Source organism: Meriones unguiculatus, chromosome 2 (genome assembly GCF_030254825.1).
Source record: "Meriones unguiculatus strain TT.TT164.6M chromosome 2, Bangor_MerUng_6.1, whole genome shotgun sequence".
In the NCBI taxonomy this organism is placed as follows: domain Eukaryota; kingdom Metazoa; phylum Chordata; class Mammalia; order Rodentia; family Muridae; genus Meriones; species Meriones unguiculatus.
This window is the reverse complement of record NC_083350.1, coordinates 91,031,084-91,055,742: the sequence shown is the minus strand read 5'-3', so window position 1 is coordinate 91,055,742 and position 24,659 is coordinate 91,031,084. Positions and strand designations below refer to the sequence as shown.

The window sequence follows — 24,659 nt, the reverse complement described above, 5'->3', positions numbered from 1 at the left end:
CTCACTTCCTCCACACTTACACAGTACAGGACTGCATGCCAGAAAAGAGCCCTGCTCACCATGGGCTGGATCTTCCCATCAATCACCTTACTCATAAAGGCAGTGTCTGACAGACATGTTTACAGAACAATAAAATCTAGACAATCAATCCTTCATTGGGACTTTTTTTCCTAGGTAATTCTAGGCTGTGGGAAATTAGCAATTAAAAGTAACTAGCATAGCATCTCTGACCCTTTAACCAAGGAACCTTGCCTATGACAAGTAGGCACAATGATCTCCTAATACACACATATACACATACACACACACACACACAGTTCATAAGGCTGATAATGTCTTTAAGGCAAATAGATAAAGTGGCTTTCTGGTCTCACTTCCGGTGAGCCTTTGTTGTTGCTTTACCACTTTCTGTATGGGCTTGCCCCCAAAGCAGCAGCCACGGGCCCTGAGAGATAGAAAGTCCTCACAGTGCCCAAGGATCATAAAGAGAGCATAGACACTCTATATAACGTCCTAGGGGCTACACCTGATGGCAAGACAGAGGTCACAGCTTCCAAAACCAATATACAATGACACACAAGTTCAGAAGCAAGTGTCACATGGCAGCATCTCCCTGTCTGAATCCATGCCCAAAATCCAGACAATCAGCCTTAAGGGGTTAGAGTCTTTACAGCAAAATTGCCCCAAACCCAGCTTTTTACAACTTACCAGCTTGTGGGTGCCAGCCTCCATCACTGTTCACAGAGCCAGCAGAGTGGCCACTGGAATTCCTTCCCAGCCTGCTTCATCCCAGGACAAACTTATGGGCCTGCATATTTAGACCCCTGCACATTTTGGTAAGCCCTTCCACCTTGCAGCTTATTTCCCACCCACAATTCCTGGTTCTGCTGCGTAATCTGCTGTTTGATTAGCTGAAGTTCTGGCTTCTTTCATCTGCACATTAAAAAAAAAAATCTAACTGAAATTCTTTCTGTCCTTGAAGTCTCTGCCCCCAGTTTGGCTGGCAAACTAGCCAGTCTCTCTACATCTGCATTGAATAGCGACCTCCCAGACTTCCTGGCTGCATCACCACCCACCCACCTCGTGCACTTTGCATTACAGCACACAGCAATCCCTCCTATCATCTCTGTTAGACCCCATGAACTCCCAAGACTCCTTTCAGGCTGCTAGAGCTGCACACAGTGTCTCTCACTCAGCCAAATAGGTCGTGAATAAATAACCGGGATGCTGTATCAGTGTTTGTCTCTATTCCTAGCCTGGCCACAAACCTTCCAGGGTTTCTTCCTGCACCCCAGGATGGCTGGAAATAGGAGCCTGCGAGAGAGATCTGAGCCCCAGACCCAAGGCAACAGGTCGTGAGGGATCTGCAGACATAAAGCAGGTGCTTGGATCCAGTGCAGAGCACCGGCACTTGCTGTGGTTCTCAGCTTCCCGGAGGAAGCTCTTCCCTGACAGACATCTGAATGTTTGGTTGAAACCTCAGAAGCCATAATAGCCATGCAAGTTCAGTGTTACACAGAAGCCTGGGACGGGAGGGTGGCGCTCCCGGCCCACGGAACACCCGCATCCCGCCAACACGGAGCACCAGCATCCCGTTAATACAGAATTGAAGCGTATCCGAACTAGCATAGTGCGAGGACTAGCTAGCAGCTCCGGCTCGGAGTGGGTGCTTCCTACGGCCAGAAAACCCACAAAGTCCATTTTGCTGTGGCTTACCGTGCCAGCTACGGTGGCCTGTAGGTGCCTAGGCCCGGCGCCGCCAGCTACAAGATCCGTTGATGAGCTGCAGCCGGGGCGCTCTGTAACTGCGCGGCACAGTGCGCGAGCGCCTCCGCTGGGTGCCCAGGCATCCCTGCGCCTCAGAGCCCATTGGCTGGGGAAGTAACGCCCCCGCCCCCCGCCCCCAGGCCCGCCCCTCCAGCCCTCCTTTTGGGCCCCATTGGCTTTTCCTCTCCAGCCAGGTAAGTAAGCAATGCTGCTGCTGCAAGTAAGCATTGCTTTTGCTGGCCTCAAGTGGCCAAATGAGGCGACTTTTCTCTATCCCAGGAGGAGTGAGATGCCCCTCAGAGAGTGCAGTTCAGTATCCTAGGAAGCTGTGAGACAGTCACTGTACCTCCCTGGGCCTTAGAAGCTTTTGAGAGACCAGGCCCGCCAGTTGTCAGCAAATGCCACAGGAGCACAAGCAACAGGGAGCTAAGCTCCTGCCCTGGCATGGGGATGGCACAGGAGTTGGTTACATACAAAAATAGAAACAAAAGATAATGTCAGCTTGCTGTAAGCCGAAAGGGTTGTGTAGTAAGAACACAAAAGGGATGTCACTAGTATGCCAGGACTGTCTACGGAGGCAATTTGTGAGGTGTGAGTTAAGACTACAAAATTAAAAGAAATTCCAGTTTGGAAAAGAAGGCGATCAGGGAAAGCTCATCCCCCAAAGCAGCACAGACTGGAAGGGTATTTAGCAGGTCTCTGTCTCCTGGGTCATCTCTATTCCTCATGTTCCTTCAGAAGGTCAAAGCATATCTCCCCCTCAAGAATCCTCTTTCCTTCAATATTTTGTTTGATTTTAGAGACAGGGTTTCTCTGTGTAGCTCTGGCTGGCCTGGAACTCTCTATGTAGACCAGGCTGGCCTCAAACTCACAGAGATCCATCAGTCTCTGTCTCTTGAGTGCTGGGATTAATGGCATGTGCCACCACAATCAGCTCTAACTGTAATATCTAGATCCATAACTATAGTTATATTTAAAAAAAAAAACCTACTGGTGTTCAAATGAATAAGGAAAATGCTTGGAAAAAATGGAAAGGGGAATTCTTGCCCTGATAGGTTAATCTAAAGAACCTTATATCACTAAGAAAACAAGGAGAGGAGTTTAGATGAGAAGCCAGGCAAATTACTGCACAACTATTCATGTTTTATTGCACTATAAATAAGACAAGGTGCAAATCTGATGCAGGAGAATGTGATGGTTTTCACTGACAATTCAGTGCATGGTAGCCAAAATTTGGTATATATTGCCAAGGGTTTTGCATTAATGATATTTGGCCATCATGCATTGGAGGTCACCCAGCATTTTTCTTTTTATGTACTAAATTCAAATAATGGAAGGGGTCTGCAAACAGTAATCACCTTCAGAAGAGGCAATCTCTTTGCCCCTACTGTTCTCACCTGAGATGGTGTTTAAATTGGAGAAACAATGGATTATTAAATTGGATTTAATAAATCACTGGATTTTGTCTTGGAGGTTGTACAAGGACGTGGGAGGTAGAAGATGCTAAGTCATTAAGCAAATTTTGTCAGCAGCAAAATAAGCACTAGCTAAACGATTGCTTTCTAGAAAATGCCTGATAATTTTATTGCCATATTTTGTTTTTAAAATATTTTCTTATTTTTAATTATGTGTATGTGACCTTGTGCACGAGTCCAGGTGTCTGCAGAGGCCAGAGACAGGTAGTTCCCTGGAGGCGGGATTACAGAATGCTGTAAGCCACCCCATTTTGGTGCTGAGAACTGAACTCAGGTTCTCTGTAAGAGTTGTACATGTTCTTAACCACTAGGCTGTATCTCCAGACCCTGTGACATCAAATCTTGAAGGTTAATTTTCACTGTGTGAAAGCCTGTCAGTTCCTCAGGCTGAACCCTCCACAGTTTGCACTACCTACCATTCAACTCCAGTGCATGGGGCAGAATGCTAGCTCAACTAGTATCAGTTGTTCATCTGTGAGACTGCCTCCCAGAAAAAGGTGACAAAAGGAGGAGAGAGCTTGGACAGGATGCTGCTCAGGGTGACTGTGACGGCAACAGTATCCTACAGAGACTGGACCATGTAGTCATGAAGCCAATCTGTTTCTCAGGGTTCATCCTTCTGGCCATCCCTGTACCTCACTCTACCATTTTTTCTTTTCTAGTACACTTTCTTGTATTAGTCACCCAACTATTTCTGTTGCTTTGGACCAACACACAGATGGATTCAGGAAGAAAAGATAACCTCATACAACAACAAAGGAACAGTTTAGCTCAGGAATCTGCATCCAGGTAAACAGGTATACACATTTGTTCACCACTCCATAAGAAATCACATCCCACAAGATGGTGTTATTAGTAACTTTTGAAAATGATATTTATATTTGAAAAGAACTCAGGTTCTTTACTAAACTATTCTTAGCATGTTAAAAAAAAGTGAGCAAGCTCTTATCATGACAAACTATCCTAGAAATAAGCCCTCTCCTATAAAAGCTACAGCTTTCACATTTTATATGCACATCTCATAATTGACAGAGCTGTGGATGGAGCTTGGGTCCTAACTCAGAACAGCTCAGGATTTACTTGGTTTATAGCTTGTCTCTGCTTACCAGAAAGGGTAGAATTGTTCTGTTGTTTATACATAGCAAGATTTTTAAGGTAACCACCAGATTTTTAAGGTAAAACCAGAAAGTTTTATTTTTCCTTAAAAGATCTACATAATTAAAGATGAACTATGGGATGGGGAGATGGTTCAATGCTGTGCCAGAATGGGGACTTGCATCCTCAAAACTCATGTAAAAAGTCACATTTGATAGCATACCTGTAATCTCAGGACTTCAAAGGAAAGTTGGGAGGTAAAGACAGGAGAACCCCCAGTTGCAGCAGGAAATGACGAAAAGACCCTGCTCAAACAAGGTCAAAGGTGAAGATGAGCCAGCACCTGAGGTTATCCTCAGAACCCCAATGTGCTCCATAACATGGCAGTGTGTGTCCACACAGTCACACGTGATTAAAAAGAGACAAATTGCTAGGCTTGGAAAACTGAGCTTTAGGGACAACATGATCAGTATTCCAAGGGGGTAAATGCTGTAAAGAATTAAACCCTAAGGAGCCTTGGAGTCTATTCAAAGAGGATCAATGCAAGAACTTGTCAATTCCATCTATTCCTATGCATCTTTACCTGGAGAGGTGGTTGGAATTTGTTTCACCTTTTAGCCCTAGTAAGATAAGGGGCTAGCAAAGAATCTCAGAGGCTATTCTTTTCTTGAATTTCAGAGTCAAGGCTCAGTGATACTATGCCTGAGTCTAGGGATGAGGCAGATTCTGCACTGAAGACTTGGGAAGGCTTTCTGCTAGCTTATGTATATTGTGGAGTACTTCTGCTGACACTGCAAAGAATTGCCATGGCAACCAGTAAAATAAGTTTCCCAGTTCGTGCAGTCTCCCTCAAAGGAGGCAGATGCCAGTGGGTGTTGCTGTGTCATTAAGGGTGCATGGAAGTTTCAGCTGATTTTGTCACTCTCAAGGTCCAATAAATTTCCATTCAAGTCTCACCCAGAAGCAGCTCCAGTGAGGTGAAAAGGGGAGGACCAAGTCCTGTGGGATAGGGAATGAAAACAGCTTAACTGTAATTCAATCCCATGGTTGGATGCACATTCCAACAACTTTCCAGGTTAAAATGCAAGATGAATGGATTCCCTCAACTTCTTTCATCCAAACAAATGCAGGCAGAGATGGTGCTGGAGCAGCAGCTGAGAGCTTAAATCTTATCCACAAGTTGGAGGCATCAAGAGGTAACTGGAAGTGGTGTGGGATTTTACAACCTAAAAATCCCATACTACCTCAAACAAGCCCACACCTCCTACTTTTTCCCATATAGTTCTACCAATAGGTAATAGGTGTTCAAACATTTGAGCCTATAGGGGCCATTCTCACTCAAACCACCAAATCAGTATTGTGCAAGCAATGTTTAAAATTCAAAAGCAAGAGTCAGAGTACAGATCCATAGCATGCTGTCTCACTATGTGGTCTTAGGACAACTTTCATCAGTTATCCAGGCTTCAAAATAAAGTCATCAGGCTGTGCAATTAACTTTGTCAACTTGACATAACCTAAAATCACCCGAGAAGAGAGTCTCAATCAATGAGAGTTGGCCCACATGGGTTTTGCCTTCGAGTATGGTTAAGTGGAATTGGTTTTTTTTCCGTGTTTTCTTTTAAAAATGATTTTTTTTCTATTTTTTATTTTTAATTACACTTTATTCACTTTGTATCACCCCATAAGCCCCTCTCTCCTCCCCTCCCAATCCCACCCTCCCTCCCCCTTCTTCACGAATGCCCCTCCCCAAGTCCACTAATAGGGAAGGTCCTCTTTTCCTTCCTTCTGATCTTAGTCTATCAGATCACATCAGGAGTGGCTTCATTGTCATCTTCTGTGTCCTGGTAAGGCTGCTCCCCCCTCAGGGGAGGTGATCAAACAGCAGGCCAATCAGATTATGTAAGAGGCAGTCCCTCTTCCCATTACTATGTAACCCACTTGGACACTGAACTGCCATGGGCTACATCTGTGCAGGGATTCTAGGTTATCTCCATGAATAGTCCTTGGTTGGAGTATGAGTCTCTGGGAAGTTCCCTGTGTTCAAATGTTCTGGTTGTGTTGCTCTCCTTATGTGGTTCCTATCCTCTCCAGCTCTTACTATTTGCCACTTCTTACATAAGATTCCATGCACTCTGCCCAACAGTTGGCCATAAGTCTCAGCGTCTGCTTTGATAGTCTGCAGGGCAGAGGCTTTCAGAGGCCCTCTGTGGCAGGTTCCTAGGTTGTTTCCTGTTTTCTTCTTCTTCTGATGTCCAACCTCTGTTGGTATAATATATTTTTTTTAATGTATATACCTTACCCTTGTTCATTCAAATACTTTCTCCCCCACCCCACCCCCAACTCTCTGTTTTCAATCCAAATATTGCATTGTGATACTCATTCTAAGCATCCTGTCTCAACTCTTGTGTATACAGGACAAAATAAAGCAACTAGACACAATGTTGAGCAGGAAGGAGCCAGAGGACAGGAAAGAGGTGAGGAGCCAGAAAGCAGGAGATGAGTGGGAGGAGAAGGGGTGAGGAGAGAGCTAGGAGAGCAGAGCTGGAGGAGAGATCTTGGAGGATGTGGAGCATGAACCATACCTAAGATTTCAAAAGAGCAAGTATAATGTGGGAAATCTAAATGTTAGGAAACTGAGGGCTTGGAGGTTTACGAGGGAGTAAATATTGCCCAGCATTGTATTCTAGGTTAACTAAAACCCAGACTCTGCATGGTGATTTGGTTATACAGCTGTTTAAGATTAACAGCAAGCTTTACTAGAAGATAAACCAATATAGTAAATATTAAACCTTACAACAAACCTCTTTGTCTTTCAGGATGGGGATTGAGCATTTTAGTCAGGGTCCTCTCTCTTGCTTAGTTTCTTTAGATGTACAGATTTTAGCAAGTTTATCCTATGTTATAAGTCTATATGAGTGAGTATATACCATGTGTGTCTTTCTGCTTCTGGGACAGCTCACTCAGGATGGTCCTTTCTAGGTCCCACCATTTACCTGCAAATTTCATGATTTCCTTATTTTTCATTGCTGAGTAATACTCCATTGTGTAGATGTACCACAATTTCTGCATCCATTCTTCAGTTGAGGGGCATCTGGGCTGTTTCCAGCTTCTGGCTATTACAAATAAAGCTGCTACAAACATGGTTGAGCAAATGTCCTTATTGTGTACTTGAGAATCTTTTCAATATATGCCTAGGAATGGTAAGGCCAAATCTTGAGGAAGCGCTATTTCTAGTTGTCTGAGAAAGCGCCAGATTGATTTCCAGAGGGCTGAGAGAGAAATTAGGGAAACAACACCCTAATAACAACAATAGCTACAAATGACATAAAGTACCTTGGAGTAACCCTAACCAAGCAAGTCAAAGACTTGTATGAAAAAAAATTCCAGTCTCTGAAGAAAGAATTAGAAGAAGATATGAGAAGATGGAAAGATCTCACATGCTCATGGCTTGGCAGGATTAACATAGTAAAAATGGCCATGTTACCAAAAGCAATCTACAGATTCAATGCAATTCCCATCAAATTACCAACACAATTCTTTACAGACCTGGAAAGAAAAATTCTCAACTTCATATGGAATAACAGGAAACCCAGAATTGCTAAAACAGTCCTCTACAATAAAAGATCTTCTGGAGGTATCTCCATCCCTGATCTTAAGCTGTACTGTAAAGCAACAGTTATAAAAACTGCATGGTACTGGCATAGAAACAGAATGGTGTATCAGTGGAACCAAACAGAGGACCCAGAAATAAACCCACACACTTATGGACACCTGATCTTTGGCAAAGATGCCAAAACCATACAATGGAGAAAAGATAGCATCTTCAACAAATGGTGCTGGTCTAACTGGATGTCTACATGTAGAAAAATGAAAATAGATCCATACTTATCACCCTGCATAAAACTAAAGTCCAAGTGGATCAAAGACCTCAACATAAAACCAGACACATTAAATCGGTTAGAAAAAAAAGTGGGAGATACTCTTGAACTCATTTGCACAAGAGACAACTTCCTAAAACAATAGCACAGGCTCTAAGAGCAACAATCAATAAATGGGACCTCATGAAACTAAAAAGCTTCTGTAAATCAAAGGACACCGTCATCAAAACAAAACGACTGCCTACAGATTGGGAAAGAATCTTCACCAACCCTCTATCTGACATAGGACTAACATCCAGTATATATAAAGAACTAAAGAAGCTGAAAAATAGCAAACCAAATACTCCAATTAAAAAATGGGGAACAGAACTAAACAGAGAATTCTCTGTAGAGGAATACCGAATGGCAGAGAAACACTTAAAGGAATGTTCAACCTCATTAGCCATTAGGGAAATGCAAATCAAAACAACCCTGAGATTTCACCTTACACCCATGAGAATGGCTAAATGGAGTCTGAAAATGAAATGGTAGTGTTTAGAATAATTTCCTTTTGCTTGTTCCCAACATTGGGATGTCACAGCAACAAAAGCTTGAGAAAGTTGGTCATACTTCACCCACAATCAAGAGCAGTTGTGTGTGTGTGTGTGTGTGTGTGTGCACGCGCTCGTTCACTCACTTGTTTGCTTGGCTCATCTCAAATTCTCCAGTCATATAGTTCTGTACTCCCTTGCTTAGAGAATGTTGCTACCTCAGTGGTATGGATCTTCCTACATCAATTAATTTAGTTGAAACAATTCCACTTGTACAAGTTTACGTTCCCACCAGCAGTGGAGGAAGGTTCCCCTTTCTCCACAACCTCTCCAGCATGTGTTGTCACTTGAGTTTTTCATCTTGGCCAGGCCTTAGGGGAGCTAGGGACTTCCCAATAACTAAACAACTTTTGTTGTAATGAAACAGCTGTCTGTGTCCAATCATCTCAGAGATTCTCAGAAATAGTTTGAAAGGAAACTGTTGTCTGAGTCCAGACATGCCAAGGACAATTTCTCCATCTTGCTGGCAGGGTCAAACATGTTCATGTTCAGGCCCAGGAAACATATTCCTATCCTGATTGATGGAAACTCCCTTGCTAAATCCCTTATGTCAAAATATGATTGGACAATGCTACACTGCACTCCCCCATGCTTAATGTTTTCATCCTTTAGATATCCTGTACAATCACAGGATCACAGTTCATCTCCCAAGTCTGTTATGCAACCCTGATAGATCAGTAGGAATTTGATTACAATATATTTTTGTCATCTGCATTGACCTGGTGTTTAAGTTTTGTTGGATTTAAGTGGATTTCACAATATCCACAGTGCTAAACTATAACCTAGAATTGTGAGTTAAAACAAATCCTTTCTCTCCCCAACTTGCTTTTTATAAAGATAGCAACAGAAAGGATACTAGGACTATCATCCAGCTCACTCCAGAATGGTGACTCTTAAACATGAACAGAACCAGGTCCTTGGTATTATGTGTGTTTTAATTAGAGCTAGCCTGGAATCAGAACTCCAGATGTGCTTTTTGTTACATATTGAGTTTCCAGTTCTTTGGCACAGGGACTTAGCAAAGAGGCTACCTTGTCTATGTGTTCTTTGCCTAAACCCCACATTTATGTGAGTCTGTATATATTGGTCTCTATAAAGATCTCTATTATTTCAACCAAGGGCATTAGGGCAGCACTGGAATCATACCATCTTCATGGAATCTTTGTTTTGCTATTTTGCTGTTATGCAACCTTGGGCAAGCTTAGGCATACCATGGCCATACAACAGGGGCACCAGTAATACCTGTGTCCAGGATAGTTATGAGAATAAGACCTGTAAAATTCATTAAGTTCTTATCACTGAGCCTGTCCTGGAATGAGTACTTTATGTATACTATCCACTTTATCAATGCCTTGATTTCTCCAAATAAAAACTAGCATACATGGGGCTGGAGAGATGGCTCAGTGGTTAAGAGTGCTTTTTGCTCTTCCAGATTTTGGTTCCCAGAAGCATGTACTGTGGCTTACAACTGTCTGTGCCTTCAGCTCCAGGAAACCCAATAACTCAATAACTTCTTCTAATAACTGTAGGCACGGATGCACATATGCACCCATGCGCACGCACACACACACACACACACACACACACACACACACACTAATAATACAAACACTTGAGAACAAAACCGCTGACATACACCTCATCATTTAAAGCTCAAACAATGAATAGAATTCCTAATCTAGACAATGAAGTTGAATAGCACAAGGAACTCATTATTTTGTTGTTATCATTTTCATATTATTTGTCCTAAATTCCAGCCATCAATTTAGAGTTAAGGGCATTGGCTATTTAATAGTGTTGTATCTACCAAGTTCTTATTCTTCCAGGAGCAAGTTGTGTCTTAGGTTTTTGGTTTTATGGGTTTTTTTGTGTTGTTGTTGTTTTGTTTTGTTTTGTTTTGTTTTGTTTTGCTGTGACTAAAAGCAACTCAGGGGGTAGTGGTTATTTGGCTTATACTTCACATCACAATTTATCACTGGGGGAAATCAGGGCAGGTACTGGAACAGGAACCTGCAGGCATTAACTGAAACAGAGGCCATGCATGACTGCTGCTTTACTGGCTTGCTCCCATGGCTTGTTCAGCTTATATAACTCAGAACCACTATTGTAGGAATGACAGTGCCAAACATTAACTCTCCCACAGTAATCATCAATCAAAAAATGTCCCACAGGCTTGCCTACAGATCAATCTGATGAAGGAATTTTCTTAACTGAGGTTCATCTTCTTAGATGACTCCAGCTTTTATCGAATTGACAAAACAAAAACAAACCTGAGCAACACACTACAGAAGTAGCCCCAGGTGCTTTCTTCTCTTCCCCCTATCAGTTCTCTCCTCTCTCTTTAACCTCATAGAAATGAGGAAGGGGGAGCCTTGGTATGCCATGAAGGTCAAGCTTCCCTAGCAGTTCCACAGATTGGTAAGGGGGAAACCATTTTTCAAACCACAGCAGAGGCCATGAACAGGTTCTACATACGGGGCAGATGATAACTATTGTGTAGATATCTGATTGTCAAGTTTTCCCAGCTGCCCTGAGTGGTGAACATGATTTTTATTCCCATTTCTCAGGCTGTGAAAGAGGCCTAACCAGATACATGCACTACATAAGATCACAAGCCTTCTGTCAGTTATGACCTTGTTCACCTCCCTGTGATACACAGTCACTCACAGAGACCCACTGTCTGTCTATACCATGCCTCTTGATGGTGAATCTGATTTTGATTTCCTGTGATTCTTTCCTTCTCAGTTCTGACTAGCATTTTGCCTCTGTGACCTTGTGTTTTCTGTGTCTTTCTTCTGCAATATAGCATTTCCACCCCAAAGGAACTTTCTGGAGTCTTAATGGTTTTTTATCAAAGGAGGGTTACTCTCAAGGGAGTTCACAGATCCTTTTGTAGGATTGTAGGGCTTGTGTTTTGGATTAGTACTATGGACACCATTCAAATTTTCTTCTTTGCACTCAAGCTTATGTCCCTTCTGGCATGATTTTCAATACTCATCTGTTCCTGGGCATATGGTATTATTTAATCAAGAAAATATTTTCTCTCATTTCTTCATTTGGCAGGAGAAACCCTCATGAGACTAGCAAACATCAAGACCAACTTGAGCCCATGGCAGCGTGGGAAATGCTTGCATCTCATGATCCATCTATTTTATCTCTAGGAACCTCCTTATATTGTAGGTTCAATGATGTGCTGAAGTATGTTTGCCCATGATAAAGATTTACCCGACAGCATTGTATTAAACCATCTCTTTACTCATGTTCTGCAGAGTGGTTGAGTAAACAATGTCCATGAATGTGGAATACTATACAGCAATGAAAATAATGTAATTGATTCATATGTATTAATAAGAATTAGAACATCTTGCAGTATGTAAGGTTGAAAAAAGAGCATATTAAAAAAGTACTACCAATGGTTATCTTCAGGGGCAGCAAGGAGGGATCTTACTGTGTGTGTATTCACTTGGGTGGGTTTCAAAAGCCTTTAGCTTTATTCATTGCACAAGTTGTTATAAAATTATGTCAATGCTATTGATATCATTAAAGTGTAATTCATATAATCAAAGCTTCAGACTCTGACATTTCTCTTATTTGAGTATGACAATAAAATAGTTTTACATGGGAACTGGAAATGTTTTAAATATAGTGCAATGCAAAAGGAACACTAGGAAGAGTCCTTCCTCTTGATTAGTTTCTTTAGGTGTACAGATTTTAGTAGGTTTATCCTATATTATATGTCTATATGACTGAGTATATACTGTGCGCATCTTTCTGCTTCTAGGATGCTCACTCAAGATAATCTTTTCCATATCCCACCATTTACCTGCAAATTTTATGATTTCCTTGTTTTTTATTGCTGAGTAATATTCCATTGTGTAGATATACCACAATTTGTGCATCCATTCCTCCACTGAGGGGCATCTGGGCTGTTTCCAGCTTCTGGCTATTACAAATAAGGCTGCTACAAACATGGTTGAGCAAATGTCGTTATTGTGTGCTTGAGAAGAAGAAGGAGAAAAGAGGGAACAAGTCAGGAGCCTGACACAGAGGACCTCTGAAAAGCTCTGCCCTGATGATTATCAATGTAGATGCTGAGACTTATGGGCCACCTTTGGGCAGAGTGCAGGGAATCTTAGGAAAGAAGTGGGAAACAATAAAATCTGGAGAGGACAGGAACTCCATGAGGAGAGCAACAGAACCAAAAAATCTGAGCACAGGGGTCTTTCTTGATACTGATACTCCAACCAAGGACTATGCATAGAGATAACCTAGAACCCCTGCACAGATGTAGCCCATGGCAGTTCAGTGTCCAAGTGGGTTTCATAGTAATGGGAAGAGGGACTGCCTCTGATATAATCGGATTGGCCTGCTCTTTGATCACCTCCCCCTGAGGGGGGAGCAGCCTTACCAGGACACAGAAGATGACAATGCAGCCACTCCTGATGTGATCTGATAGACTAAGATCAGAAGGAAGGAGAAGAGGACCTTCCCTATTAGTGGACTTGGGGAGGGGCATGCATGCAGAGGGTGGAGGAAGGGAAGGATTGGGACGGGAGGAGGGAGGGAACCACAGGGGGGACACAAAGTGAATTAAGTGTAATTAATAAAAAATAAACATAAAAAAGAAACACTAGGTTGAGCAGCCTCTGCTATGTTATTTTCCTTCTTCCTGGATGCTCTATGTCTCCACTATAAAATGAGGGTTTTCCTGGTCATATATACAATTCCTTAAGGACTTACCTGAGGTGACTCAGGAGCCATTGCAGTGTGTGGGGGGTGGAGAGAGGCACCTGGGCAGGACATTTCTAACTTGTCACTTGTCACTGGCACTGCATAGTATCGTGTCATCTCTCATACACTGAGATCTCCATGCTGGACACAAGAGATATGGATTTTTCTCATCTTTTGTGTTGAGTAGAGCAAACATGAGAGAATGGACAGTCCACTGGTACTTCTGAACACTTCATGAGGCCTGAGCCCAGCATCTGTCACAGCCACCTTTACCTTTAGCTCTATAGATCCACAGGTAGAGATTCCTCTCCTTAGTCTCAAGCCCCTGGGAGAAGAGAGCCTGGCTTCTAATTTCCAGAAGCAGACAATTTCTTCCTCTCTTAACCATTTCCATCTCGATATTAGAGCCCGGAACATCTCAGGGATGCCTGAGAAAGTGCTGCTTGGCTATAAAATGCAATATAAAATTTAGCTGTGATTTCCATCCTTCTCACTTAATGGCTCATAAATATTTGTGGAAAAGGATGTTTGGATGGCTTCTTTTAAAAGAGAATCAGGCTTGTGGTAAAACATTGCCTTGGTGGGACCATCAACCTACGTTTGAATCCCAGCTTTTCCCACTTACTTGGTGCTTATTATAGTAATAACAACAATATTGGTCATGAAGCACTAGGATATCAGCCCCTGTGTTTAGTCTTTATGATGTTATTCAGTTCCTTCAATGGCACCTTGAGATGGGGAAACCTAGGCTCAGAGAGGTTAAGTCACCCACATTCTGTGACATAGCCAAGACCTAAACACACTCACATTATTTCAAAACCACTGCTTTTATCTGTTTTAAAGTTTTCTTATCTGCTGACCTTCAGCTCTGCTAGTTTTATAGTGGGGGGTGGGGGTGGAGGATGATCGTGAGGAGCTATAGGACCTAAAGAAGTGGCCTCTCATATAAGGCAGGACCTGGTGTATACACTGAATGGCAGGTGAAAAAAAAAAGCAATTTCAAGGATATCTCCTAATTACTAATAAGCAAACACACCCCTGCTTGTAAGTTTCATGGTAGTATTGCCTCACAGTGAGCAGGTAGGATTGGGCATAGTCCTCTCAAATTATGCAAAGGCATTTTTACCTCTTCCAAGATGAAAGTTCTTTTTTCATTCCCTTCAAATGTAGGGCTGCTTTTACAGCATGCTGCTTAAAGCAAAGTCATGATAGGTACATTTATGAATTCTGCAATTTACATCTCTGGCTGTGGCTGATGCTCTGTGGCCAGTGTGAATATCACAATTCATTCATTCATTGTTCCTCTGGGAATCTGCAGTTTGCATCACTGGGTTGCTAGGCGACCAGAACAGCACCTGTATCTGCAGGTGAGTAAAGTAATCAAGACACTCAGAGGGAGAGCTTTAGTTAGTTGACCACCAAGGTAGAAAGAGGGCTCAGTGGGTTGAATCAGGACCAAACTTAGACAATTACTCAGTTAACTATCTGGAAGTCTCTTGTTTGGAGTGGTGAAATGAGGTTGTTCTGGGTGTAGGAGGACAATTTGGGTTTAATTTTTTTTAATTTTATTTTTTTCTTATCAGTTACATTTTATTAACTCTGTAACCCAGCTGTATCTCGCTCCCTCATTCCCTCCCACTCCCACCCTTCCTCCCTCATCTCCACCCTGCCCCTTTCCAAGTCCACTGATGGGGGGGACCTCCTCCCCATTCATCTGATCTTGTTTTATCAGGTATCTTCAGGACTGGCTGCAAAGTCCTCCTCTGTGACCTAATAGGACTGCTCCTCCCTTGGGGGGTGGGGAGGTCAAAGAGGGTTTAATTTTATTCTAGTGTCCCATTTCTTGTAACTCACAGCCTCCAATTCAAGCCTTGTTGACATTAACTCTGCCTCAGGCTCTGTGCCTGTTGGTATATGGATGAATAAAGCATGTGGATGCCATGCCTTATTCAGTGCACACACTATTCCTTCAAGATCCTCTGCCCTTTAAGGAGAAGCCACAGTAGAATAAACAAGAGGAAGTGCTAGGTGCTACCCCTTCCACTCTCCCTTGGACATTTGCAAGGTATGTTGGCAACACACAGTTCCTGACAAATTCTGCTTAATGTAGTAACTTAATTGATTTAATTTAATTTAATTATCTCAAAAAATTATCTCAAAGTCTTCCATTGTTAATTGATCACAAAATGTCTTTCCTGAACATCTATTGTACTAGTTGCCTTACTGCTACAACACAATGCCTGATTAAAAAAAAAAAAAAACAAACAAAACAACAATCAAAGGGCTTATTTTGTCCAAATTCTGATGGGAACCATCTCTTTACTTAACATGGACTGAGAATTTGCTCTTCTGCCTGCCTTGCTGCAATTTCTGTTTACCACACATTATTTCCCCAGGTCTTCAAAGCATCTCTCAAGATCTGCTAAAAGAAACCTCTGAATAACTTCAGAACACATGGTTGTTCTGAAGGAGGCTGAATACACAGCAAGACTCGTGTGTGTGTGCGTTTTTAAAGAAAGTAACCAAGAAATATTTAAAAGGAGGATAAGGGACCATTTTCACTCTGTACCAGTTAGAATTTTCCACAAAAATGAAAAAGAAATCTCTAATTGCCTAGTTTGTGGCAGGAAAGAGAGAGAGAGAGGCAGACAGAGAGATAAACACACACACACACACACACACACAGAGAGAAATGGACAGCTTTTATGGGATTGAGTGGTTGGAGTTAGATTCTGACTGGTGTTCAAACTTTATAAGTATAATGAGAATCAAATGAAAATTTCATGCTTAGGCCTTACTGGGGGCTGTTGGATCAGACTGTTATATTGTGAACATGGGACATCCTCCATAGGCACATGTGTTTGAACACTTGGTCTCCAGCTGGTGATATTGTAAGAAGGAACCAAACTGAAGCCATTTTGAATAAAGCTTCCATTTTATATAAGGGAGACACAAAGTTTAAGTTCTCAAGACCTCCCTAGATGAGCAAAATCCTGGTTGGCAAGTTGAGACATATATGCTGAGCAAGTCGCCCCACCACAGTTGAGCAAACCAACCAATAAGAACATCCCCTATCTCTGAATCCTGATTGGTGGAAAATGTAACTGTAACTTGGTACAAATGATTTTAGCTCTCTTGATTTTTGTGCTTAAAAGCTCTATAGCATTCTGGCTCAGGGGGTTGCAGTTCAGATCCTGAGTCTGTTCTGCATCTGCCCTGAGTCTGATCAATCAGGGGATTGATCAGTAGCTGCTTGATTACAATAAATTTTTCTTTTCATCATTGACTTGGTGTTTGAGTTCTATTGGATCCAAGTGAAACCCATAACAAATTAGCTTGGTAGGTTGTGGGACATTTAGGAAAAGAGCCTGTTTGGAGAAAACGGGTCATCTTGTAGGACAGGCTTTGAGTTGTAGCCTGGCCCTAATGCCATCTTGAGCCTTCTGGTTCCTGACTGAACCAGATGTGCCTTTTTGCTCCTACCACCCCTGACATGATAATGAACCTTTTGAAAACACAGGGCAAATAAATTCTTCTTCCTTTAAGTTGCTCCTGCCAGATACCTTGTCAGAGTGATAAAAGAACTAACACAGAAGGACTCCAAAGACTTGGCATAAGAATGTACATTTCTGGAAACATTTCCTAGAGGTGTTGATAGGTAGCCTGGCTTGATGGGTGCTGGGCTAATGTGGGTGGTTGCCTGCTAAGCAGCTATGTGAACTGCTATTGTCTTACTTTTCATCAATACAGCTCTGACTTTCTTCATTCTAACTCCTAATCCAAGTTCAGCATCACCTATCCCAAGATTTAGCTCACAAGAATATCATCTTTTTTACACAGTCTCAATTATAAGGCTTATTTACAGGCCTACGCATTAAATGCTGGTCCAGGAATCCCCAGGGTGGGCCTCTTTTCAATTGACCGCTCTGCCAATGCTTTACACAGCATTTCTGAGCATAGAAGATAATTTCAGATTTCTCTCCCGGAGCTGTCTCTAAGGGATATGCATTTACTATCATTAGAGTTCATAATTTTGCCAATGATGCGAACATCATGTCAACTCTCATCCGATATAAACAGGTCATCTATTAACCAGCATTTTTCCCTGTAGGGTAAAAAAGTTGTGGTAAAATGCCTCCTATGTCTGTCAGGAAACAGCTGAGTATTTGTGTATATATTCTCTCTAATTTTTTCCCCAAATCTTACATAAACATTAAATGAACGTTTGACATTTTCTTTCACTAACAACCCTAGTAAAGGAGAGGAGTGTGTGTCTCCATCTCTGCTAGCAAGCAAATAGGGCATAAGTACTAAAGATCACCACAAGCAAGAAACCCTGGGAGTGACCCCGAACAAAACACTGCACATGGGTAATTATATTTTTAAAGTTCAGCAAAGTAATTAAAAGGGATTTTAATAGAGGTTCAAACGATGTTTGGCTTTCTTGAAGAAGAATGCTAGATATCTGTGTTATAGCCTAGAACCACTTTGTAAACCCCTCATTAAGCTTTATCTTTATTCATTCTCACCTCATGGGTGGTGCAGAAGCCAACAATTGTTAAATCCCAAGACTCTCATTAACTCCCACTGCAGTGTTCCTGTTTGTTTGTTTGTTTATTGGTCTTCCTTTTAGACCTCTGGGCCTGTTTCTCCATTCATAGTCTTTAATATTTTAAAATTACTTGTGTGTGGTGTGTGTGTGTATGTGTGTGTGTGTGTGTGTGTATTCCTGTGCCACAGAACAATTTTAGAGGTTAGAGGTCAGTCATCGGGAGTCAGGTCTCTCTTTTCAAGTGGGTTCTGGGAACTGAAGTCAGGTCTTCAGGCTTTGTAAGAAGTGAGTACCGAGCTGACTGTGGTGACGCACATCTTAATCCAAGCACTTAGGGAGATAGAGGCAGTTGGAATCGATGTGAGTTCAAGGCTAGCGTTGTCTACAAAGTGAGTCCAGGACAGCTAAGGCTATTACACAGAGAAACCCTGTCTCAAAAATAAAAAATAAAATAAAATAAAAGAAAGTGAGTACCTTTACCTGATGAGCCATCTCATTAACCCAGGGTTTGGTGGTACTGAGAACTGAACTTAGGGCCTCATATATACTAGGCAAAAATTCCACCACTGAACTACATTTCTGGCTCCAAATCATTTACGTTCCATCACAAATCCATATGAATTTAAAAAACAAGCCAAACTCCAATAAGTCCTGAACAGGTTTGAAAAAAAAAAAAAAGAAAAGAAAAAGGAAAAAGTTACTTTTTCCTACTGGGTAAGGTAGAAGATATAGAAGATATAGAAAATGAGATCATAGTCATGTTACCAAGTCTCATCTTCTTTATGTGTATGTCTGGAGATGATTGTCTGCATCACAGTTCACAGCCTTCAGTCTGCCAGGTCAATAGTATTCTAACAACCTCCGTAGGGCAGCACTGATGGTGTCTGGACCTGCTTTTCCTTTTAGGAGATTCTTTCCGGTGTCTCCCCCTCTTTCTCATTTTTAAAGGCCTTCCCAACCCATTATCTATTCATCCTGGTGACTCATACTGTGTATCTATGCACTGGACTGATGTCACTAGGGACTTAATGTGTCTGGGTGAATCATCTGAGGTTGAGCTTAGTATATGCAAATGTTGGAAGAGTATATGGCTGGGGTTCATCTCTCTACACTCACATCCTCACTCTTGGCCCTTATAGCCAGAAAATCTTGCTATTTCACTAGGACCCTTTTATACCTTTTTCTTCTCCAAGAAATTACATTCCTTCATACATTATTGCAGTGTAGAATAAGATAGTTTTAATGTGTTTTTTTCAATAGTTACTATCATAATATGTATGAATCATCATGCAAGAAAAGAATGGCCTAATAGAATAAGGATATTGTCCTGTAACAAGTAGATCCACAGAGAAGAAATGACCTTTTTCTCCTATGGAAATAAAATGCATACCTACCTCAAGGGTCTGTTTTTGTGTTGTGTACTAGATACCATTCTAAGTGCATTCTCCCAACTGATACTTTTAATAAACATACTTATAAAATTGTTATTTATAATCTTTCTGTTTCACTAATGTAGAATTTTGGACTCAGAGCTCTTAAGTAGTACATCAGTTAATTTTTTTTCATTGATGTAACAAGATATCTGACCAAAGAAAATGATGTTAAGGTTTGTTTGGGTATACCATATTAGCGTACAGTTCATGAGTGTGTGAAGGCTGTGGTTGCTAGGCCATGAGATAGCTGCTCATACTGGGTCTGTCATCAGGAAGCAGAAAGAGAAACCTACTTTTCCCTTTCATTCAGTCTGGGACCCTAGACCATGGAATGGTCCCTTTTGCATTCTAGCTAGACCTCCTGATTTCAGCTAAACACCTTTGAAAACACCTTCACAGATATGTTCAGAGGTTAGTTTCCTATATCAGCTACTGTTCCATTGCTGTGATAAGACATCATGAACAAGACAACTTATAGGCAAGAGAGTTTATTTAAGGCTTACTGTTTTAGAGGGTGAATAAATGACTATCATGGCAGGGAGTATGGCAGTAGGCAGGCAGTTATGGAACTGGAGCAGTACCTGAGATTATATCTCCATCCACAAACTAAATGGAAATGAAATAAAATGTCTGACAAAAGAAAATTAAGCTTTAAAAAATTAAAGCTTGCCCCTCCTCCTCCAACAAGGCCACACCTCCCATTTCTTCCCATATAGTTCCCCTGACTGGAGACCAAGTATTCAAACATATGATCCCATGTAGGCCATTTCTCATTCAAACTACCACATCTCCTATATGATCTAAAACCTCATCAAAATTAGCCATCTCAAGTAACTTTCCCCAAACCACTCAGAGGAGTGATGAAACCAGAATTTAAATTCAGACCATGGATGAGCCTGTACTATTAACCACTGTACAACACCGTCTCTACTAATCCAAGTAGTATATTGGGATATACCAAGACAGTGATGTGCAATATCCTATGACTAAACCATCTGTGTAGTATCAAGAAGTGAAGCCTGAGGAAGGAGAGAGATGTGGTAGCTCACATTTGGTGGGAAGGAAATTGAGACCAGATCATGTTCCAAATATGATCTTTTAACATTAGGACAGTTGGAGAATTTCTTTTTAAAATACAAAGAATATCCTTCTGTTTACTCACATGAAGATTTCCTTAATTCTTCATTTTTTTTTTTTTTGGAAAATGTGTTCCAATTCTTAGGTGAGTCAGCCACCCTTGTCTCATTCCCACCTCCCATTACATAATACCATGTGGCTTCAAGCAGTCTTGTTATTCCTCACAATGCCTCAGTGAGGCCCCTCAGCATAAGAATACTCTGACCAAAGCTCAGAACTATCAGTAACTTTCCATGATTACACAGCTACTAAGTGTTAGGATCCAAATGATTACTGAAGAGATCTTAGAGAAGATAGATTTACAGTGACTTTTACTTCTTCAAAAAAAAAAAAAAAGAGTTCCTTGAAAAGCTTTACATTGACTAGTGTCATCAATACTAATCGGCATGGTTAAATCAGTGTCACCCTCTTTTCTTTAAAAAAAAAAAAAACTCCTCTCACAACTGCTTAAATGGATAGATCAAAGATGCCAAGCAAATGGAAATTTTCTAACTAAACTATACCATCCAGGCAAGATGATATCATCCAGATTACACACATCCCCAGAGAATGATTAGCATACTTACTGTGAGTGAATCACCTTCCTCTGGATGTCAGAATCAGGCAAGATCAAATCTAGTAAGTACTGATGGGCCAGAAAGAATGCTAATGTATTCAAGAAGGTCAAAGAAGTCCAATGCCCAAGGCAAAGAAGTAGAAACTTGATCTCTTTCTCCTATGATTAACCTTGACATTTTATTATAACTCATAATTTTATTTATTTTTAATTTAGATTTTAAATTTTTTTCTTGTTATTATTTATTACAATTTATGTACTTTTTATTCCTGATGTAGGCCTTTCCTCATCTCCTATTGATCTCACCACAACCCCCTATGTCTCTCCCTAAGTCCACTGATAGGGGAGGTTCTCCTTTATTATCTGACTATAGCCTATCAGCTCTTTTCAAGACTGTCTGGATCCTCTTTCTGGATCCTAGTTAGGCCACCTAGCCAGGAGAAAGTAATCAAAGAGCCGGCCACTGAGTCCCTGGCAGAGATAGTCCCTGCTCTCCTTTCTAAGGAACCCACATGGAGACTGAGCTGCCCATGGGCTACATCCGAGCAGGGAATCTAGGTCTTCTCTATGCATGGTTCTTGCTTAATTCATCAGCCTCTGCAGGACCCCTTGAGCCCACAATTTTTGGCTCTGTTGGTCTCCTTGTGGAGGTCCAGCCCCCTCCAGGTCTGTCTATCCCTCCTTCTTCTGCAAGATTCCCTACACTCTGCCCAAAGTTTAGCTATGAGTCTCAGCATCTCCTTTGATACTCTGATGGGTAGAGTCTTTCAGAGGTCCCCTGTGGAAGGCTCCTGTCCTGCTCCCTGTTTTCTCGTACTTCTGATGTCCATCCTGTTTGCCCTTCTGAATAAGGATTAAGCCTCTTCCCTAGTGTCCTCTTTATTGTTTAGCTTCTTTAGGACTATAGATTTTAATATGTGTATCCTATATTATATGGATAATATCCACTTAAAAGTGAGGATATTCCATGTGTGTCTTTCTGGGTCTGGTGTTGTTGAATATTAATATTTATTACTGATTTATTTTTTAGTTAAACAGTGGTTATTCCTAAACCAGCTATATACCCAAACCACCACACAGAGACTGGGATATATTTAGTTACCCTAGAGCCCAATGCTGGGTAATGATTACTCCATCCTAAACCTCCAAGCTGCATAGTTTCCTCCCATTCAGAGTTCCTACATTACATATCTTAGTGTGCTTCATCTCTCCCAGTGGTTCCAAGTCTGCTCCCCTCTGAACCCTCTTCCTTCTGACTCTCCAACTTGTTCTTTCTCCTCCCTCTGGACTAGGATGTCCCTCCCTATTCTCTCCATTGCACAGCATTGGCTGGTTGTTTTATTGAAAATACAGAGAACAAATGGTGGCATGTTTGCACAAATTTGAGGCAGGTGATGCTTACAATAAACATCACAATGCAATGTCCTGAATGAAACCAGATAGTGGGGTAGAGAAATCAGCATTTGAATGAACAAGGGTAAATTGAATACATTCAACAAGAGCATTATACTAACATATCCCCCTTTCCTTTTAAAATTCTTAAAGATTCTCCTGGCACTTGACTTGCCAGAGTGGGTTGGTATCCATGAGGGGGTCTCACCCGGGAGGTGGGGAACAGCTACTGAAGTTCAGGGGGACACCCCTAGTTTCATCAGTATTTTCAGTAATTTGGTGGGTAATCTGTACTGCCTGGTCCCAGTGAGTGCCACTTGGTGTCTCCTTGGGCAACAGCCCATGCTCAGTGTCTTCCTGGGGCATCAGGGCCTATGCCTTGTGCATCCAATGCAGGACGAATCAGTATGTTCGGCCTGCCCCAGAAGAGTCAGTTTTGGTCCTGGGAAATTTGGTCAGCTGCTGTTTTTTTGTCTCAATGTCTCTGTGCAATATTTGTTTGTGTCTACCTTCTGTTTTGTTTTTTGTTCTGAAAGGCCTCATGAAACTTGTTTAAAATGTATATGTGTGCCTATGTGTTTATAAGGTCTATGAACGCATATATATATATATATATATATATATATATATATATATATGTTTATATATGTTACCACGTGGTATATGAAGTGCCTCAGTGCCTCACTGCCATCTTGACTTTACCATGTGGGTTATAATGTAACCACCATCTTGGTATGGGCCAAAAAAAAAAAAAAAAAAAAAAAAGGAACCTTAGTCAAATAATTTTCATTTCCTTCTAGGTTAAAAGGATGAGTTATTTAAAATTGATATCGGTTTTAGAAATTAAATTGCTTGCACTGGGACCTCATGAAACTGAAAAGCTTCTGCAAAGCAAAGGACACAGTCATCAAAACAAAGCGACCACCTACAGATTGGGAAAGAATCTTCACCAACCATTTATCTGACAGAGGACTCATATCCAGTATATATAAAGAACTAAACAAGCTGAAAAGCAGCAAACCAAGTAATCCACTTAAAAAATGGGGAACAGAGCTAAACAGAGAATTCTCTGTAGAGGAATACCGAATGGCAGAGTAGCACTTAAAGAAATGCTCAACCTCATTAGCCATTAGGGAAATGTAAATCAAAACAACCCTGAGATTTCACCTTACACCCATGAGAATGGCCAAGATCAAAAACTCAAGTGACAACACTTGCTGGAGAGGTTGTGGAGAAAGGGGAACCCTTCTCCACTGCTGGTGGGAATGTAAACTTGTACAACCACTCTAGAAATCAATCTGGCGCTTTCTCAGACAACTAGGAATAGCGCTTCCTCAAGATCCAGCCATACCACTCCTGGGCATATATCCAAAAGAGGCTCAAGTACACAAAAAGGACATTTGCTCAACCATGTTTGTAGCAGCTTTATTTGTAATAGCCAGAAGCTGGAAACAACCCAGATGCCCCTCAACTGAAGAATGGATGCAGAAATTGTGGTACATCTACACAATGGAATATTACTCAGCAATGAAAAACAAGGAAATCATGAAATTTGCAGGTAAATGGTGGGATCTGGAAAGGATCATCCTGAGTGAGTTGTCCCAGAAGCAAAAAGACACACATGGTATATACTCACTCATATAGACACACAACATAGGACAAACCCACTAAAACCTGTGCATCTAAAGAAACTAAGCAAGAGAGAGGACCGTAACTAAAATGTCCAATCCCCATCCAGAAAGGCAAAGAGGATAGGCATCAGAAGAAGAAGAAAACAGGAAACAACCTAGGAACCTACCACAGAGGGCCTCTGAAAGCCTCTGCCCTACAGACTATCAAAGCAGATGCTGAGCCTGATGGGCAACTGTTGGGCAGAGTGAATGGAATTTTAGGTAAGAAGTGGGAAATAGTAAGAGCAGGAGAGGACAGGGTCTCCACAAGGAGAGCAACAGAGCAAGAAAATTTTAACACAGGGAACTTCCCAGAGACTCATACTCCAACCAAAGACTATTCATAGAGATAACCCAGAACCCCTGCACAGATGTAGCCCAGG

General features: G+C 41.5%; 1 protein-coding gene across 6 annotated transcripts in view; it reads right to left on the bottom strand.

Annotated features, from left to right (window-relative positions):
• Positions 1–1,846, bottom strand: part of Syn3 (synapsin III) — a 496,250-nt gene extending 494,404 nt beyond the window's left edge. For 2 of the 6 annotated variants that reach the window (XM_060377803.1, XM_060377802.1), the window contains exon 1: positions 709–1,604. The gene's annotated coding sequence lies outside the window, so the exon portion shown is untranslated. Of the gene's footprint in view, positions 1–708; positions 1,617–1,716 lie in introns of those variants that run through there. The other 4 variants (XM_060377798.1, XM_060377800.1, XM_060377801.1 and 1 more) reach the window with 4 other exon arrangements.
• Between the last annotated feature and the right edge of the window lie 22,813 nt (positions 1,847–24,659).